The sequence below is a fragment of the Python bivittatus genome, unplaced genomic scaffold, assembly GCF_059951505.1.
Source record: "Python bivittatus isolate LINGU-HERP-01145 unplaced genomic scaffold, Pbiv_v1 ctg000350_np1212, whole genome shotgun sequence".
Classification (NCBI taxonomy): Eukaryota; Metazoa; Chordata; class Lepidosauria; order Squamata; family Pythonidae; genus Python; species Python bivittatus.
The window spans coordinates 31166873-31187433 of record NW_028277074.1 but is presented as its reverse complement, the minus strand read 5'-3'; the positions used below and the strand labels follow the sequence as shown (position 1 = coordinate 31187433).

Genomic DNA, 20561 nt, shown 5'->3' with positions numbered 1-20561 from the left:
GTGTCTCAGACATACTCTAATCACCATACAAACAGCCAGTGACTTGTTCACTTGGATTGCCCACTTTTTAAAGATCAAGACCTTTAAGACCTTGGCACCAACTAAGTCCTGACTTTTATTCTTGGACTGCTTTCTCCAGTCTGGGGATTGTTTTGTATGCCAATACCATGCTGGATGAAAATTCTAGTACCAACACATCTGAAGGGCATCAGGTTGGGGAACTTTGCTTTAGAATGACTTCAGGCACTTGATTCCTAAACAGTAAACTTCCATGTGCATTCAAACTGTGGGAAGTTGCAGTGGTTTTCATTTCAGGTCTTTCTCCCTTAAGCTGTGCACTTAGGACATTTTATGTGAGATGCCTCTCTGTAGTCCTCTCATGAACTAGCTGTAGTATAGACAGCAATTGTGAATAGAATCCATGATGAATCTATTTTTTACTAACTAATATTTTAAAGACCTGGAGTGTGCAAACATTCTAGCAATGCTTAACTCATTTATCGAACAATGCTTCTTCTTTCCTTTCCCTCCATGAATACTGTATACTAATTGATCGTGGTATATAATGTAAATATACTGGAATGCAAAAGGAGCTGATTTTTAATGTAATATCCTTTCCGTGAGTCTCCCCCCAATTTCTCAAGTTCAATATAGTCAATTGCAGTAGAAGAATATGTGGAAAGAAGAGGAGAAATAGAATAATGGTTCTCACTTTAACACAGTTGAAGAAATCTTTCATTTACAAAACTTAAATCATGCAAGATTGAATTAACACCTAATTGCAACATACACAGAAAGATCAACTATTGGCTATTTTAGATGCTCAGCTACATCTAGGTTTGCTTTATCTACTGTGGTTCTCAGCTGCTTACTCTGCTTAGTCACTGCTTCAGGTGGTTCGGAAAGAGAACTGGAAAGGTGGGCTTTTCTTCTCAAATGAAATCCAGCAAATGATCTACTGGCAAGCAAATAACTTTTCCCTGAAAAACAATTTATAAAATGACTAGATTAGGTGATTTGTTTAAATTATAACTGTTAACAAAAGTACACTTTTCAAACTTTGGCAGTTGACCTTCCATGGGTAAGAATGTTGAAGTGTTTGGAGATCCAAAGGCTCCTTTTAGCGGCTGATCATCAACCTCCTCCTCATGCTCTGTGAAAAGCATAATCCTACTGGATGACCATATGCAATTCATCTTCAGATCTGGATTTCCCTAACATGGAGTACATTAGCCAGGTTTGGTCAGGATGGTTGTTACTGGCAAAGTTACCTTTGTTCTACAAAGTCCAGAATGAAATCTAACCACTACCATGCTACTCAACTGCTGAACTCAGATGCATAATAAAACTGGCTCAGACTCTATCATGTTAGGCAGATCCAGGGATGAAGATTTAAGGAATGAAAAGAATCATGTGTAATGTATGTGCATCACAAACTCAATGGCTATTAGCATTATCAAGCTTTCAGTGAACATGAAGGGGAGTAAAGGAATCTCAGGTGATTAAGTAATGTAATAAAAATGAAATGAATCCATATTATTATTATTATTATTATTATTATTATTATTATTATTATTTCTTAAGAACATTTTGTGGGTTTTTCAGCCACTGGGGAGGAAACAGTATTGTAAGAAACCAGAATGTTTGCAAGTCTGCCATTTGTTTTATATATTGAAAGAGAAATTCTCTTATTTTATTTTATTCCTTGCAAAATTTCAAGAATTCAGCCACTATGGTTTAATGGCTCCCCTAACACTCTTTTGCAATTGTAAGCACTCAGGGGTTTCACTGAAAAGGGTGGCTGGATGCAGCTTCAGGACTAATTGTATCCGACAAACTTCTGTAATTATGCACCAACAGCAGAAAGGACACAATTTTCAGTCAACCTATTGTGACAGACACTGTGTAATGTCATACAATCAAATGCAATGTTTAGTAAACATAAACCTCTTTGTCATTTTGTATTTATTTATACAGGTTTAAAAAATAAAGCACACATTTAAAATATATTTATATATACATATATTGATATATTTCTACTGTTAAACCTTTTTATCCAGTACTCAATTTCAAGGTTGACATCACTTTTAAAACATGCATGATTACTATGTTGTATTTAAACTTGAAAGAAGTTTCAGTTTTAGAGTAGAAATGTACAGTTGCAAGAGTTGCAACTAGTGAAACACTCACTGTGTTAATACTAGAAGTCCTCCCCCCATGAAACTAATACATTTAAAATTGATAGGATTTTTTTTTTCATTCAGTATGTAATCAGCCCATGATATATGCTTCCAGAAGATGTGGTGTTGGGTGCTAGTTGAGATGGCTTCAAAAGGGGACTAGACGAATTCCTAAAGGGCAAACCTATTAATGGTTATTAGCCTTGAAGACTACGCACTCTCTCCAGCCATGGGGGCAGTCTGCCACCACACACTAGGTGCGCAGGAGCAACAATGGAAGAGAAGGACTAACTTGATCCCTAATTGTGGACTTCTTGGATGCATCTGGTGGGCCTAGACCTGATCCAGTAGAACTATTCTTATGCTAGAAATAAGTTTAAATCCCAGATGGATACACCTTCATTTAAAAGTAGGACTTTCCTTCCTCTTCTCTTATTTAAGTACATGTACTTGTCTGACTCCAGACTGATTTTTTTTAATTCAACTTTTTCCATGTAGACTTGGGTTATTCTCCCAGGGTATTTAGTCATGTTAGGGTGTTTGTGTGTGTGTTGGGGGGGGGGTATGCTTATTTTGATTCCAACCTTGAAGAAAGAATTAAGAGGAGAGGCCAAGACATTGCAGAAGAGCCAGCCAGTCACTTCTATCCACAGCCAGGCAGGAGACTGGAGGTTTAATTTTTCCATGAGCCAACCAATCAGCATTCTGCTCAATCAGTTCCAATTGTTCCTAGAAATAAATAGAATGGTTGTTAACTGGCCTGGGTCTACACAGAAGTATTTCAGAAAGTAACTACTAGTTAATCTTGATCAGCCAAGTTATCTGCTTTATAACAGACCATGATTGGAATTATCAGATTGGGAAGAAGAGAAATATATCAGGCAAAAACCATAATCCTTCTGTTCAGCCATCCTAAATAGCCTTTGCTATAAAGTCAGAAGAAGAGTATAAGTTGGGGGGGGGGAGCTCAAATCCAGCAGATAAATTAAGAACAACATTTTGACCCACAAGGCCTCTCTTTCCCAGCACTTTGCTTATAAAATTTGGGAGGATATTATTTTTGCTAATAACAACATTTGACAACTCTGAGAAAGCCTTGCCACAGAATTCAGACACAGAATTGAAAAATTCATTTGAGCAAAGGGGCCTAGAACAAAGGTATTATTTAACCATATGGGTTGTGGACTGCATTTTTCTTTCCATCTTTTCATTTTCTTTCAATCCAACTGTTAGATGTAACTGTTGATGTTAAGTCTATTTTTTTTTTAATAAATGTAGGACCTAGCTTCTCAAATAGAAAACTTAAGGCAACTTGTTTATTTCAAGAAAATTAGTCACGCTTTTCTTATGGGCTTATAAAAAGAACCACTCTGCAGGCACAAAACGGTTTGAGGGAGAACACTAAGATTTGCTTAGGAACCTTGCTGGAGCACAGTGGTCTCTCCCATCCTTTCTTGATTTGTAGGATGAAATCTGCATGAGGTTAATGCATTTCTCAGCTGCTTAACCTCCTACCTATGATTTCTGCACTGTCAAAAAAATGAAATGATAAACATGCTCTGTTTTATTAAAATGCTTTCTGGAAAAAGGGTATTTGAGAACTGCACAGCAAATTGAGTAGCAGAACAGACTGTGCCACAGTCAACGGTCATCTTAAGGTGCAAAAATACTGTTTCTTTCAAGCCACCCTAGGATACTAATGAGTTCATTTTATAAAGTGTGTCTTGCATTTCATAATAGCATAGCTATAAATCTTAAGAATTACCAGTATATGTCAACCTCCGCTGTATTTCTGACAAACCAAAGCACGCATTACATATCTTAGGACAATCTCAGTTTTCAAATCTGACAGAAGGATTTTGGAAGAAGCAACAGCATAACATAAGGCACAAAAGAAGACAGTATCATTAATTATTCTCTAATAAGTAATTACTTTGGATTTCAAGAGGGATTTAGTAGATATAAATACAGAGTGTTCCACCAGATGTTATTCTGAATTATAAAATCACTCACTCTTCATTTTCTATGTTTCTGCTGTATTAGTAGAATGAAGCAACAATGGTGGTTTCTTCAATCAGCATCTCTCTATTCTTATGGATGTTATAGGGCTGGGAAGAGACCAGAGATGTCAGGTTTATGTGACTGATGATGAATGTTATAATTGCTCAGAGAACATCAACCATTACACAGGAAAGACTTCTTTATACCTGAAAGGAAAAGGCCAAAATTAACAAGAGATATATGCATGCTATGTAGAAAGGACTCTATCTGCCTCCTGTTAGATTCACTGGTAAAAATGCTACTGGCTCTAACATAACATTACCTCATCCTCACACCCACAACACTTTCTAGGACAACAATTATTTAGAATGTTTACAACAAAATGTATTTGGCAATTGCTGGTCCACTTCAACTTTCAGCTATTCCCTCCATATCTGGAGACTGTTCTTCCTCAAGTCTGATGAGAAGGTATCTTTTAAGCCTTACACAATCTGTTTTGAAAGAATATGATCTAGGTGTCTCTTTATTTCTTTCCATGTAGCACAAGTCTGTCATGTCCTTTCTTGATCAAAGTTTTGTATAGACTATTACCAGAATCCAAGCATGGTAATTACTGTACTGAATTTTGCTGATAATAGAAGTACTAATAGTTTTTCTGCTTTGCAATCTGAAGAAGCAACTTTTTGGGGTCAGTTTGGAGTAAGATTTTTCTCTATAATTTTTTAGTATCTGGAGTCCTGACTTGTCTTCCCACTAATAGCTTTGCAGGAGTATATCCTATAGCTATTATGAAATGGATCTGTAGCTTAAGACAGGAAGGCATGAATCATCCTCACACAAAACTTTTGTAACGGTCTGTATTGCCTTCTCTATGTACACATTTCCATGAGTAGTGATAATTGTTGGTGATGTGGTTGAAATTTAATAATGTGCAAAAGAACTTGAACTCTAGTACTGTAAACTAGAGTTCATTGTCTGTCACAAGCTTTTCTGGAATGCCCAAAAGGCCAAAACTGTTGAGACTCTAAATAGGCACTGAAAGATTCTAGCCACCTGTTCCTGACGTACTGTAAGATTTCTTGAAGGTTGGATTATTTTTGCAGCAATTCTGATCTGTAAAAGACATGTACTGACTATTGTATAAACATAAGCAAGAATTTCCTGTTTTAAATCATAGCAATCTTATCAACATTTGTGCCTGATTCAAATATATATATTATTTTTTTGAGTCACCAAGAATTTGTGGTCAGTTAGCAATTTGAAGAACTGAAATTAACACAAGTATTTGTAAAAGGTTTTGCAAGCCCAAGCATAAGTTATTTTTTATTTGTAAATAATGTTTTTCTGTTTCTGTAAAAATTAAAAAGCAAAATGCAATGGGCATCCATTCTGACCTATGCAGCTGAAGTAATATAAAACATAGCTCACAGCTACATACATTAATACTAACCATTGTAGGCTTGTTAGAAACCTACGATTATACTAATGGGTCACTTGATACCCTATCCATTAACTTTGTAAAGGCTGCTTCTTGGTCTGTTCCCCAGATCCAGGATGTATTGGATGTCAGTAAAAGGTTTACTAGATGCAGACCAGTAGACAGATGTTTAGGTATCAACTGAAAGAATTCACCATTCCCAGAAAGCATATCAGTTCAACAATATTTGTGGCTGCTTTTATGTTTCTAATAGCTTTTACTTTCTCAGGCTATAGAAAGACTGTATTTTATCATTTGTCCTAAGAACTCTGTCTCATTTTGGCAGAAAATAATTTCTTAAACCTTAGTTTAAGTTCAGATTCCTGGATCAGCTTTATGAGAAGGAAAATAGTTTAATCATGCTCTTCTACTGATCTGCATAGGCTAAAATGTCATCCATCAAAACAGTGCCCCTTTTATACCCATGAAGAATTATGCCACCTTCCTGTGAAATATCTTACAGCCACTGTTTGATCCCAAAGGAGAAATTCTGAAAACAGAAATTCCTAAAAGGTGTTACAAATGTTGTTAGTTTGCCAGAAACCACTAGAAGTATCCAATTGGGAATATAGTTTATCTCCAATTATTTTTGGAAAAACTTCAAAAAGGATTCTCCCCCCCCCCCCATTTTTTGATCCTTTTATATATTTTTTTGTCCATTTTTCTCTTTGATTGGAACCACTGGAGGTGATCATGTTCTATGTTCTCTGATTCCCATAATAATACCATATTCCTTCATTCTGTTCAGCTCCATTACCTTATGTGGAGTAAAAGGTTAAGAACCTTGCAGGGTACATGTTAACTATATGGCTTAGCATCCTGCCTTAAAATAATATCTATCTCTACCTACTCAGACAAACAATCAAAACAACAGCCTAATTAGGAACTACCGAGAAAAAACAACTCAGCCACCAACACTGACAGGGCACATTACTGTATATAAACAGAGAGAAAACCTCACTCCCTTCTAGCACTGAAGATGTTACCTAGACAGGTAATGAAACGTCTGGAAGAAAACAACTAAGCTCAGAGAACCCCAAGGACTCCACAATATCTATCTCCTACTTCTTCTACAGCTTTCACTAGTCCCATTCTGGCAATACTTCCCCAACTGACAAGATTATCCAGTTTCTAATCTCTACTCTACACACAGCAAATTGATTTCCTTCATAATTCATTTGTATTAGAAATTACCCAATACAGTCTAAGGAATTACACTCTCTGCTTTTGATAACTCAGGATTCTGAAAGTTCATGTGTACTTCCTCAAAAATAACAGTGACATCTGTCCTGGAATCTACTTTGAAATGAATAATAATGTCACTATTGTAAAGTTGATTTTCCATGCAGGTTCAGTGACTTTGCAAATAGTAGAGCCTAAGAAAAGCAGGTCTTCCATCTAAAAAAAAAATTATTGAGAGTTTTTACATAAATAAAAGACAAATACAGAAATATATAAAGAAAAAAAGAAGAAAAAGTGCAGAAAAAAATACAGTTAAAGAAAGAAAAAGAATTAAAGAAGCAACTTCCGCCCTTCTTTACAGCAGTTACAAACTCATTATCCCTCCTCCCTCAACATTACCATAATCCCTTCAGCCCCTTATTCAATCCTTTTTCAATTATGAAATCCAGAAATCACCATTCAGCAAAAAGTCCATAAAAGGTTTCCAGTCTTTTATAAAAGTACTTATTGTTTTGTCCCTGACCAAACAGGACAGTTTTGCCATCTCTGCTAATTCTGCCATTTTCACAATCCATTCCTCCATTGTAGGTATCTCAATATTTCTCCATCTTTGTGCACATAATAATCTTGCTGCAGTTGCCATATATAAAATCAGCCTTCCATACGTCTTTTCTAAATGACCATAAGTCCCAATAAAAAAAGTCGCTTCTTGAAGAATTTTATATTTAATCCTTGGTTTCTTACCCTGCTATATAAATCTAGATATGTCTTTTTGCCATTGCTTAAAAGGTGCCTCATTTTTCAAAACAGCTATTGTTTGAAATAAAAGCATCATTCTAGGTAGCACATTGATTTTTATCATAGAATTTCTTCCAAACAATGATAATCGTAACTTTCCCCATTTTAATAAATCTTCCTTAATTTCACTCCATACCTTGACATAATTATTCTGAAATAACATACAATTCATATCAGTCATAATAATGCCCAAGTATTATACTTTTTTCTCAATTTGAAAACAAGTTTTTGCAATCAATTCTTTTTGATCTTCCATATTCATGTTTTTTGTTAACATCTTCTTATTAATTTTAAATCCAGCTAACACACCAAGTTCCTTTAATTTTTCCATTAATATATCTATTCCTTCCATAGGATTTTCCAAAATTAAAACCAAATTGTCCACAAATGCCCTTAATTTAATATATACTTCTTTTTTGCCCTTCACCCCAGCTATTCTCTCATCTTGTCTTATATCTCTATTCAAAACTTCAAGAGCCAGAATGAATAGCAATGGCAAATGTGGGCATCCTTGTCTTGTCCCTTTCTGTATTTCACAGAGTTTTGTCAATTCACCATCAACTATAATTTGTGCTGTTTGTAAGGTATATGTTGATTTCACCCATTTAATAAAATTTTCTCCAAATTCCATATTTTATAAAATTTTAAACAGAAAAGTCCAGTTCAAGTTATCAAATGCTTTCTCCATGTCAAGAAATATCAATGCATTGTTATTCATTATGATGTTCCAAATATTCTAATATGTTAAGAATATTTCTAATATTGTGTCTTAACTGTCTTTTAGACAAAAAGCCACACTGATCTTCATGTATAAAATTTTACAAGACACTTTTCATCCTTTCAGCTAAAACCATAGCAAATATTTTATAATCGTTGTTCAATAAAGATATTGGTGGATAATTTTTTGATAAAGTTGGTCTTGGCCTTCTTTAGGAATTAATGCTATATTTGCACCTGTCCAACTTTCTGGTATCCTTCCACTATTCAAAATGGAATTCATCATTTTTGAAGAGGTTGTAACAATTTATCTTCAAAATATTTATAAGGAGGTTAACAATCCATCTGAGCCAGAAGCTATCCCTAATTTAATCTTTTTTATAGCCTCACAGACTTCCCTTATTGTTATAGGTCCATTCATTATCTGCTTTTGTTTATCCAGTATCTTTGGTAATTTTTGTTTCTTTAAATATTCATCTACTTTTGCCAGGGAAATTTCTTCTCCTTTATAAAGTTTTGTATAATACTGATGGAATATTCTATGCATATTTGTATTATCTGTTACCATAGCATTCTCATTTTGTAATTTTAATGTCATTTTCTTCTCACTTTATTTTCTCAATTTATATGCTAGCCATTTCCCTGGCTTATAAGCTAACTCAAAATTATTCTGTTTTGCAAAATAAAAAATAATTTCCATTTCTTTAATAATTAACACAGAAAGCTGGGATTGTAGAAGTTTAATTTGCTGTGAGATATTTTCCCTTCCTGGAGACCTCTTTAATTCCTCTTCTTTCATTTCTATCTCCATTAAAAAATTTTGCATCTTCTCTTCTCTTTGTCTTTTCACTTTACTATTTTGCTGTGTAAACTGTCCTCTCATAAAGGCTTTACTTGTATCCCATACAATGCTTATATTCATGCCTTTATTATAAATTCATCTGAAATAATTCTTTCAGCTTCTTTTTACAGTTTTTAATTATTTATTCTTTTTGTAGCAAAGTTTCATTTAGCAGCCATCTGTAAGTTCTACCTTTGCTCTTATATATTAAAGTCACTGGGTTAGATCTGAAAAAGGTTTTGATAATATCTCCACTTTATTAGTACATGTAGTAAGTTTCTTAGAAATCCAAAACGTATCTACTCTTGAGAAAGATCTGTGCCTTTCAGAAAAGTATGTATATTCTTTGGAATCGCCATTTTTATGTCTCTGTACATCTATAAACTTAAAGTTGTCCATCATTGCAAAAAAATAATTTTAGCAATTTACCTTGTGATAATTTAATTCCTTTCACATAAGTTCTATCTTTCTGTGGGCAAACCACTCCATTCCAAACTTTCAAAAAATACCAATTTTCATAGGACAATTCTATCAGTTTTACCGTAAGTCTCTTAAAAAAACATGGCTTTGTTGTCATTTGGCGCATATCATAATTTTAGTTTTATTCCAATTGATTTCAAACCCTACATATCTGCCATGGTCATTGTTCATTATCAATTTTGGTTATGACTGGGCTTATATATAAAACAACTTCATTTTTCTTGGCTGTCCCTGCTGATGTAAATTCTTGTCCCAAACTTTAGCAATAAAATATTTTTTATATTTTTTTCTTATATACATTTCCTGTAGGCAAATTACATCTTGTTTTAATTTTTTTTTAATAATGGAATACCGTCTTTCTTTTTTCAGGTGCATTTGCCCCATTTATATTCCACATTAGGCATTTAAAATCAATATGTATTTTATAAGCTTAGAAAAGTCTATGCTGGTAGTGCCCAACCTCTTCCTCATCTTCTTGCTGTATTTGTTGTATAGTTCCCTGCTTTTGATCCACTTTCTCCATCTCCTCTTTGAACCTTTCATAAAAATCTCTCACCTTTTGGACTGAGTTAAGTTGGTATCTCTGTTGATTAAAAGTTGCAATTATTCCTTCCAGTTTGTCCTAAGGCAATGATATCCTCTTCTGTTTAAGTTTGTCAAAAAAGTATATTCTTTTCTCTTGCACAGTATTCTAATGAATATCTTTGAACACAATTATTTCTGAGTTATTTATCCTTTATTTAGTATTAAAGTGTTGTAGAACCTGGCATCTTGTCTTCTTCCTGATGCAAGTATATGTCTCTTAATTTTGCATATCTCATATTAATTCTGTACATTTTGTCCACTTCTGCATCCATATACTATATTCTTTATTCCATTCCAAAAAAATCTGTTAGGGATTCCACAACTCTCTCATATCTTCACCTTTGGAACTGCTTTCAGTTCCCCTGGAACTTCTCTTCATCTTAAATAAAATTATTTCTCTCCACTCTCGGTCTTAAACAAAATTATTTCTCTCTTAATTCTAATAATACCACATTGTCTAAATCCTTTTCTATCAATTTATTATTTCTGCCTTATTTTCCAAAATTTCTATTTTTTCTTTGATTTTTTTAACCTATCCACTCATCTGTATTACAGATTCTTCCAGATTTTTTCCCCCATTTTTTCTTCCATATTTGTAAATCTTTCCTCCATTCTCTCTGCAAGAGTAGCCAGGTCTTGTTTGACTGATGCAGACACTGATGCAGGTACTGATACTGTAATATTCTTCCCTAATTCTTCAAACATGCTTTGTAAAGACTCTGGTGTAATCCTTTTTTCTATTTGTTATCCCTCTGTAAATGATCCTCTCCTCTCTTCTGTAACTTTCTTTGGATTTCTGTTGTTGTTGATTAGTCGTTAAGTCATGTCCGACTCTTCGTGACCCCATGAACCATATTGTGCCAGGCCTTCCTGTCTTTCACTGCCTCCCTGAGTTTGCTCAGTTTCATGCTCATTGCTTCAGTGATGCTATCTAACCATCTCATCCTCTGCCGTCCTCTTCTCCTTTTGCCTTCAATCTTTCCCAGCATCAGGGTCTTCTCCAAAGAGATCTCTCTTCGCATTAGGTGACCAAAGTATCTGAGCTTGAGCTTCATTATCGATCCTTCCAATGGGCAATCAGGGTTGATTTCCTTTAAGACTGACTGGTTTGACCTCCTAGCAGTCCAGGGGACTCTCAAGAGTCTTCTCCAGCACCACAGTTCAAAGGCATCAATTCTTCGGCGCTCAGCCTTCTTTATGGTCCAGCTCTCATAGCCATACATTACTACTGGAAAAACCATAGCTTTGACTATGCGGATCTTTGTCGGCAAGGTGACGCCTCTGCTTTTTAATATGCTATCTAGGTTTGCCATAGCTTTCCTCCCAAGGAGCAAACGTCTTTTAATTTCATGGCTGCAGTCTCCGTCTGCGGTGATCTTGGAGCCCAAATAAATGAAGTCTGTTACTGCTTCCATTTCTACCCCTTCTATTTGCCAGGAATTGATGGGTCCAGATGCCATGATCTTAGTTTTTTTAATGTTGAGTTTCAAGCCAGCTTTCGCACTCTCCTCTTTCACCCTCATCAAGAGGCTCTTTAGTTCTTCTTCACTTTCTGCCATTAGGGTGGTATCGTCTGCATATCTGAGGTTGTTGATGATTCTCCCTGCAATCTTAATTCCGGCTTGTGATTCTTCCAGCCTGGCATTTCTCATGATGTACTCTGCATATAGGTTAAATAAGCAGGGTGACAGTATACAGCCTTGTCGTACACCTTTCCCTATTTTGAACCAATCGGTTGTTCCATGACCGGTTCTAACTGTTGCTTCTTGGCCCGCATACAGATTTCTCAGGAGACAGGTAAGGTGGTCTGGTACTCCCATCTCTTTAAGAATTTGCCACAGTTTGTTGTGATCCACACAATCAAAGGCTTTTGCATAGTCAATGAAGCAGAAGTAGATATTTTTCTGGAACTCTCGTGCTTTCTCCATGATCCAGCGAATGTTGGCGATTTGATCTCTAGTTCCTCTGCCTCTTCGAAACCCAACTTGTACATCCGGTAGTTCTCAGTTCATGTATTGCTGAAGCCTAGCTTGTAGGATTTTGAGCATAACCTTGCTAGCATGTGAAATGAGTGCAATTGTGCGATAGTTTGAGCATTCTTTGGCATTGCCCTTCTTTGGAATTGGAACATAAACTGACCTTTTCCAATCCCGTGGCCACTGTTGCGTTTTCCAAACTTGCTGGCATATTGAGCGCAGCACTTTAACAGCATCATCTTTTAGTATTTTAAATAACTCAGCTGGAATACTGTCATCTCCACTAGCTTTGTTGTTAGCAATGCTTCCTAAGGCCCACTTGACTTCACTCTCTAGGATGTCTGGCTCAAGGTCAGTGATCACACCAGCGTGGACATCAGGGACATTAAGATCTTTCTTGTATAGTTCTTCTGTGTATTCTTGCCACCTCTTCTTAATCTCTTCTGCTTCTGTTAGGTCCCTGCCTTTTTTGTCCTTTATCATGCCCATCTTTGCACTAAACGTTCCTTTCATATCTCCAATTTTCTTGTAGAGATCTCTAGTCTTCCCCATTCTATTGTTTTCCTCAATTTCTTTGCATTGTTCATTTAAGAAGGCCTTCTTATCTCTCCTTGCTATTCTCTGGAAATCTGCATTCAGTTGCTTGTATCTTTCCCTTTCACCCTTGCTTTTCGCATTCCTTCTTTCCACAGCTATTTGTAAAGCCTCATCAGACAGCCATTTTGCTTTCTTGCATTTCTTTTTCTTTGGGATGGTTTTAGTTGCTGCCTCCTGTACAATGTTACGGACCTCCATCCATAGTTCTTCAGGCACTCTGTCTACCAAATCTAATCCTCTAAATCTATTCATCACCTTCACTGTGTACTCACAAGGAATATGATCTAAGTCATACCTGAGTGGTCTAGTGGTTTTCCCTACATTCTTCAATTTAAGCCTAAATTTTGCAGTAAGAAGCTCATGATCTGAGCCACAGTCAGCTCCTGGTCTTGTTTTTGCTGTCTGTATAGAGCTTCTCCATCTTTGGCTGCAAAGTATATAATCAATCTGGTTTTGGTATTAACCATCTGGTGATGTCCATGTGTAGAGTCGTCTCTTGTGTTGTTGGAAAAGAGCGTTTGCTATGACTAGCCTGTTCTCTTGACAGAACTTTGCCCTGCTTCATTTTGTACTCCAAGGCCAAACTTGCCTGTTATTCCGATTACTCCTTGACTTCCTACTTTAGCATTCTAATCCCCTATGATGAAAAGGACATCTTTTTTTGGTGCTAGTTCTAGAAGGTGTTGTAGGTCTTCATAGAAGCGGTCAACTTCAGCTTCTTCGGCATCAGTGGTTGGGGCATAGACTTGGGTGACTGTGATATTGAATGGTTTGCCTTGGATACGCACTGAGATCATTCTGTCATTTTTGAGGTTGTACCCCATTACTGCCTTTCCCACTCTCTTATTGACTATGAGTGCAACTCCATTTCTTCTAAGAGTTTCTTGCCCACAGTAGTAGATATAATGGTCACCCGAATTAAATTTGCCCATTCCCGTCCATTTCAGTTCACTGATTCCCAAGATGTCGACGTTCAATCTTGTCATCTCATGTTTGACCACATCCAGCTTGCCTTGGTTCATAGATCTTACATTCCAGGTACCCATACAATATTGTTCTTTACAGCATCGGACCTTCTTTTCGCTTCCAGATACATCCACAGCTGAACATCCTTTCGGCTTTGGCCCAGCTGCTTCACTCTTTCTGGAGCTACTTGGAATTGCCCTCCGCTCTTCCCCAGTAGCATATTGGACACCTTCCGACCTGAGGGGCTCATCTTCTGGCGTCATATCTTTTAGCCTTTTAACATTGTCCATGGGGTTTTCTTGGCAAGGATACTGGAGTGGGTTGCCATTTCCTTCTCCAGTGGACCACATTTTGTCAGAACTCTCTGTCATGACCTGTCCGTCTTGGGTGGCCCTGCACGGTATAGCTCATGGCTTCACTGAGTTACGCAAGCTCCTTCGCCACGACAAGGCAGTGATCCATGAAGGGGCTGGATTTCTAGTAGTAGCCATTTTTTTTTTCTAATTTGTAACCCAGAAAAGAGAGATAAAGAATAGAAGAGACTCTTTTTTTTCCTATGCCCATAACTCTTTTATCCCTTTCGGCACTCTGTACTTCTGTAATTACATGATCTTCCACAATTTCCTGTTTCCCTTCTTTCTTCACTTATCTCTTTAACAAAGTCAGCCAATCATCCTCCTTATCAAATTTAAACAATTCTCTTTCCCACTGAGATATGTATTTTTTATGTAATTAATTCAAAAGTTAAAATAAAATAATACTCCTAATATAACTGTCCCCTGAATCTGTTTTTAACTTTTTAAAAAGTTAAAAAGTTTGTATTTCAAACTCCCAGCAAGCCTTTTGCTTTTAATTCTTTTTAAGCCTTTATAGTTATATCCTTACTTTTTACTTTAATGTTTTATTTATTTGTTTGTTTATCATATTTATATGGCAGCCCATCTTACATGACGTGACTCTGGGCAGTGTACAGACAGACCTTAAAAAATAATTTTAAAAATATTCAAAAAGTACAAAAATTGATATTATGAAAAGGCTAAGAGAGAGCATCAGATTATGAACAATGGAGCCACCTCACCTGATTACTGTTCCCTTGCGACCCCCAGGCTGGTTGACACATCCAGGTTTTAAGGGACCACAGATCGAAGGTACGCTCACCCAGCTAACTTTGGGTGCTCTGCTGCTTTGAAGAGTCTCCTTACACTTTAAATTTTCACCATCGAAAAGTGCTTTAGAAAATGGATTGGATGAATCCAGTGTCCTTTAAACAGCCTTCACTTGCTGCTGCGCGCATGCTGTTTTCTCCTACGGCTCCTGGATCCTGTGGGTTTCCTCACAAGGAGCTGTCCTTGGAAGCTTAAGTGGGTAATCTCATGGCTTTCTCCTTGTCTGGAGAAGCTCTGTTAACTCAAGCACACCACCTGGCTGCTGGTCTTTGCCTCTGCGTCATCCTCAATACATGGAGACATGCTAATCCTCCATGTTTCCACTCCAGAAGTCCCAGAGAAACTGGTCTTTCATCTGTGTGATAACTAATTGTACCATTTATGTACAACATGCAATACTTTTAAAGTTTCTTGCATTGGACTAACCCTTCAAATGTTGAGGATCTTCCCACATCTTGTACAGACTGACTGGAGTGGGTGCATTTTTTCTGCTATGTGGTCTTAAAATGATTAGGCTGCATTGCCTGGGGTTTCTTTTGTTCAGCTTTCCAAGATGTAGAAATGACATTTACCTTTGTAAAATGGCTGCTCCTGTTTCCACTATTAGAAAAGGGGATTGTGGGAATTCCTCCAAGATGAATTCAAGTTTATTCTGCTTTCTGGCCTATGTTTTATTTGCTCTGGCTGTCTTGCTGTTTCAAAGGCTTTATGAAAAGTTCAGTTTTCTATGAGTTGCATGCTTTCAGACAGACCTTTGTCTACAATCCTCAGCAGCATAAGTCTGTTTCTAAAATGGTCCTCCTTTTTCTCCTCAAAATCACAATGTTCTGCGAGCTTCTAAAGGCCTTTAATGAAGTTGTATTCTCTGGCCTTCTCATAGTACACATTCCTTTTTGGAATAAAATGAGCATCCAATTTAGTCAAAGCGGTCTCATATTTATTATTTTGGCTCTCTTCTTCAAAAGTAAAGGATTTATAAATGTTATTTGCTTCATACCCTGCAGCATAAGAGAAAAGAGCTTACCTGTACAGTTTTTTCTTCTTTTTGGAACTTTGTCATCTGTCTGGAGCAGACAAATCTTTCTTTCCATTCAGGCCATACTACAGAATTGTGGAAGCTGGAAGCTTCTGGAACAGGTAAATTAGCCATTTCTGAAGTTTGTGGATTTAAACTTAGACTTCTGACATCGAGTCGTATAGCTCAGAGGACTAAAGCCTTAGAGTGTAACATTTTCTTTACTGTACAAGGAAAATGCCAAAATCAAAGATATAAAGACTCCTATTACAGTTGGTTTCACTACCAGTAAAATGCTTCTTATTGGTCGTAACGTAACAAGATTCCCTCATAGTGCCTATTCAGCAAACTGCAGAGCTAAACTGCAATTTTTGTGAGCTCTATAATTGTAAAGTTTTTCCTTGTATTTCAGTAACCAGCAACCATATTTTCTGCTACAGGTTGTCAACCCACTGCTTCATGTAATACATTAACAAACCCTTGCTGGATTGGACTAAAGTCCTACCATTTTTCTGCAGTGGACAACCTGATGCCTACAGAAAGACCACAAGCAGGAAAGCAGCAGAATTACAATATTTTCATTTGTGTTTCCTATAAATTGGTGTTTACGGGCCTACAGCATCCAGTGGTAGAACCAATGTATAGCTTTTGACAAGCTGCTGTAGCCATGTATTGGGTGTTCCATAGGGACCCATTATTTATTTTCTTTCAAGTACATTGTGGCCTTCCTTCAGGGCTGCTTAAAAAATAACATGTAAGTATTTCTTATTTTTTAATGTATTATCATATTTATGATTTCTGAGATTCCCTAAGGAAGAAAATACATAAGAATAAATATGAACAAATGAAGCTACTGTATACTGAGTCAGCATTGCTCAGTGTGTTCTTGAGTGATGTTAAAAGGGCCAATATCGGCAAAGTAATTTTAGTTCATAAATTTTGTTCAAGACAAGTTCCAATAATATCACTTCAATAGCTTCTTTCACAAATATCTCTCTAGTAGGACTAGAGATTATAAACCCTATAATCTTCAACTTCAAATCCTTAAATATTTCCCATAGTGCTCTGGGTTTACAGCAACCAAAAGCAACCAAATCAATCTATCACAAGAAATTTCTGCAAAAAACTTCACATTTAGTTCATTCATATTATGATCTTTGCATAATGATATTCCCAATATTGTTTTTCAATAAGGATGATTTGTATTGAACATACATCAATGCCCTTAAAATGGATTTCGACTCCTATAAATCTTATACAGTATGCTACTATACTAGAAGGTATCTGATTATGCAAACTTATAATATGCAATTTTTTTTTCTAATGGTTGGGTTATAGCTATAACTCTTAGAACCACAATTTATTTTTATCTCCATTTTGAGATTTATTTCCTGAAGGTTTACATTTTAGATAATTCAAGAAAAATGCACATCTAGTCCAAGTTAAACCAACAGATTTTAATATAAATCATTCTTCCTGGATTGGTAATGTGAGTCTAGGATATCTTAATGCATTACTGAAAAAAATAAAATAAAATAAAATAAAAAACCCTACAGATGAGAAGGAATTGTGTTGACTGTACAGAAAAGTAGCTTTTATTTTCTACATCTTTCCTTCTAGCAAATTTGTATATATATAATCAATTCCACAGAGCCAAACAAATAAATCGTTCTGAATAATTCATCTGATGAATTTATCTTTTTCTTTATAAAATATCTACAAGCACATCAGTTTTCCCAAGTAGCATTTAATATTCTAAATTAGCCTGTTTTATACTTCTAGAAAATATATTACAAATTAATTATAAGGTTCTTATGTTCGTTTGATATATGAGAAATTGCAACAAAACATACTAAAGCCAAACTTTATGATAATTTTATGAATTTGTCTATAAATGCCCAAGCTGTTCCTTAATTCAAAGGGAGGAAAACGGATAACAGCCTTAATTCAGTGCTAGTGAGAAAGGACAGTTAATTCATCAAATCTAGCTATATGTTTGATGTTTCTGTGTTTTTATACTAAGCAGAATAATCAAGGTGGTAATCACACAGTAAAAATACAAAAGAAAATTAAAGTAGCGCAATTAAAATTAAAACAATGTAAATAAAATACAAGTTTAAAAGAAGCTCAAAACAGTTCAAAATGCCTAGTTGAAGAATACTCTTCTTCAAGATAAACTATCTTGCTGCATAACCATAATTTAAACAAAACAGCATTTGGCATATCACTGTAGGCTGTTTATTGATATATTTCCAACTTGATTCATATGCTCAAGGTCCCCTGACACAGAAGAATTAGATTCCTTCACTAAAATGTGGAAACCTTCTTTAGTAGAAAAATCCAAAGAATGGATATCAGGCCTGGCCCCAATGCATTTTGTTGTCTGAGACAGAACAGCAAATGTGTCACTCTCTGCAAAAATCGTGAAAAAAACCCAACTTCATAGGAAATTGTAAATAAAAATTATAATTACAGTTTGAGAAGAGCTTCTTAATCTTTAGATGAAAAGTGCTAAGCCAGAATCAAATAAAAGCATTTGTGTGAGCTCTTTAAAATGCACAGCATATATTTCCCAAGAGGAGCATAAAAACTACTTTGATTTAGGTTCATTTGGAAATCGCTATTTACACAGAACAGTTGATCCTCCTGTGCTAAAAGCTGTGGGAGGAAAATAAATGAAAGAAAAAGGGCCATCAGATCCTATGGGCCTGTTTGAGCTACACACAGAAGAATTTGTTTCCCCGCTGCTGCAGTTGAAGTACCTAACCAAGGCATGGTGGCAAGCAGCCAGGTGTCATTGTCAGCCTACCCAAACCAATTTGCTAGAAAAAAAGGAGCCACAGCCAGAGGCATTTCCAGCATAAGGCAGGCTGAAGGAGCCTACAGAGCTGACAGATCTGGATGCCATCCAAGGCAGCACCATGGAAGACTGACAGCAACGTAATACAGGAAGAGCCATCTATTGCAGCGTGCCCTTGTGAACGCCATACTGAAAAGGCAAGCCAGCCAAAAGTGTTTGTTTGTCCTAGTTTATGATGCTTGCGGAGAAGAACTCTGACCTAAAGGCAGTATAGAATTGAATTATTACTGTAATTCCCCAGAGGAATAGCAGGTATCTTGTGAATGCTAAGGCCTTGGCCCGCTGCTGCTCACCCCAATGCAATGTATTCAGGCAGTCTTGAGCCTCCTCCAGGAAGGGTTTCCTATTAGCAGTCTGAGAAATTTGCTTGATCGAAGTTCCTCAACAAATATCACTACAACCGCCTGTGCTAAAGCCAACATTTTACAGTGGTGACATTGTCTTTTTCCTTCATCTATAGACTTTTATTAGGAGGGCAGGAGGTTCCATAGGACAGGGTTAAAGAAATGAGGCTGGGCCAGGAAAAGGCTGGCCCTGAATGCTGTCTAAATCCCACTATTAGAAGCTGCCAAATGGATCTTCCGCAGGGATGTATAGTCAGCCTTGCAGTGTCCCATCCAGAGCTGCCAGTCCATTGCCACTTAGTCCCTCCTCAGTGGAATGCAGTGGCACAAAGCTCTGGCTAAAACAAGTGGTAAGTGCTACTCTGGCTGTAGGATACCTGCCCATACTTGAGCTCGGATTCTTAAGGCTCCTGCTATATATTCATTTATTCAAGAATTGACAGTCATAGATCCAAGAGTAATGCTACAGATTATAGTGGACTCTTAAAAAAACATGGAGCAAAGAGTTCCCAACTGTGCATTGGATTCAGGAACTCCAGAAAAGCATTTTAGAAGTCAAAAGAAGAAGAAAGAAGTCCATCATCACTGCATGCCAGTGAAAGCAATGGGGAGGGAGAAGACTCCTCACGGAAGTGCATATTTACCATTAAGAGAATCGCCCTTGGTGTAGTGCAGTCAGCTGACATTTGAAAGGGATCATCGTTCAGTCAGCACTGATGTGCTTGCACGGGGTTAATTGCAGCTCCTATTACCCCTTTGCACATCCCAGTTCATCAGCGAATGTGCTGCTATCCAGCTGTTTCTCCAGCTACCAAGGCAGTTATTTTGGTTGTGCTGTACCCTCTGCTTTTTTAAAAACCATAGTTATATTTATAAACAACTGCATTGTTTATATTAAAGGGACATAAACAAATAAGTAATTAAACCCACTTTAAAAAATAGTTATGTGTTTTAATATTTTAGAATTCTTAGGTGATTCAGAATTTACTGAATATTCAGAGCCCTCATATCGTTTCACCTATGTAAGAAGGCCAGTTTCTAATAAAAAGAATAATGCCAGTTTGTATGTGATAAAATACACATACACACATTTCCTTGAGTAAATCTCCTGACTAATTTAAAATCTTTTTTTTTACCTACAGAGATATTACATGGTTTTGAATTTGCTTACTCATTTTGTCATTCATTTGCTCCCTAATGTCTTTGGCCTAGACCCAATTAAGTGTTCCTCTCTATCTTCTGACATCATAGTTTTTTAAAGGTAGAGACATTCCCCCAAATATAGCAAAGCATAGAAAATCCATTAGAAAGTTCATAAGAAAATAATCAATTCAGTTATTCACTTACGATTACATGTTTTAAATATGTTAAGTATC

General features: G+C 36.4%; 1 long non-coding RNA gene across 1 annotated transcript in view; it reads right to left on the bottom strand.

Moving 5' to 3' along the window:
* Positions 1–878: 878 nt before the first annotated feature.
* Positions 879–20561, bottom strand: part of LOC148215149 (uncharacterized) — a 62272-nt gene continuing 42589 nt past the window's right edge. The window contains exons 2-4 of the long non-coding RNA XR_015796821.1: positions 4194–4387; positions 2765–2909; positions 879–980 (exon numbers count right to left, since the gene is read on the bottom strand). This is a non-coding gene — a long non-coding RNA (uncharacterized LOC148215149). The remainder of the gene's footprint in view (positions 981–2764; positions 2910–4193; positions 4388–20561) is intronic.